We start from the raw sequence: 556 nt of genomic DNA, 5'->3' as shown, positions 1-556 counted from the left end.
GTTTTTCATGCAACCCATAAAGAAAGGAAAAACAATGCCCTTGAGATGTGACTGGTTGTCTCACAGGAAATCACCATGCAGAGTTACTGTATGTGGTACACGTCCATGACATTGAACCGTTAAAAAAGTTGCGCTGTTATGTGCATGTTTCTTACTCTTCTACCCTGCGTTCAGAAACCTTTTCCCCCCTCTGACTGTTCTCTTTTCATTGAATCTCATTTTGCCAACCAGGAATGTTACAAGGCTCTTTTAATGAGGGGGAAAATGGTGTGTAAAGCAGAAGTAAAGTTGCACTGCAAGCGTAGGCTTTCGATTTTCCTGTCATATGGTTTGTGTTTCTCGTCAGAGAATGAAACAGAGCTAACATGGTGTTTGGTGTTTTTTGCCCCCGTTGTCTCCTTTCAGGCAGCGCGGCAATGGTCATGGTTAGGGTTAAGGTCAGGGTTAGCTGCCTGGAGGCAAAAAAACAATCAAGCGGCTAACATCACAACTTTAATCACTTACAATGAGACTATTACTAAAACTACAGTGTCATGGCAAGGACACTTTTGGTCAT

This window comes from Etheostoma spectabile, chromosome 2 (assembly GCF_008692095.1).
Source record: "Etheostoma spectabile isolate EspeVRDwgs_2016 chromosome 2, UIUC_Espe_1.0, whole genome shotgun sequence".
In the NCBI taxonomy this organism is placed as follows: domain Eukaryota; kingdom Metazoa; phylum Chordata; class Actinopteri; order Perciformes; family Percidae; genus Etheostoma; species Etheostoma spectabile.
The sequence above is the reverse complement of the archived record's forward strand: the minus strand, read 5'-3'. Positions refer to the sequence as shown.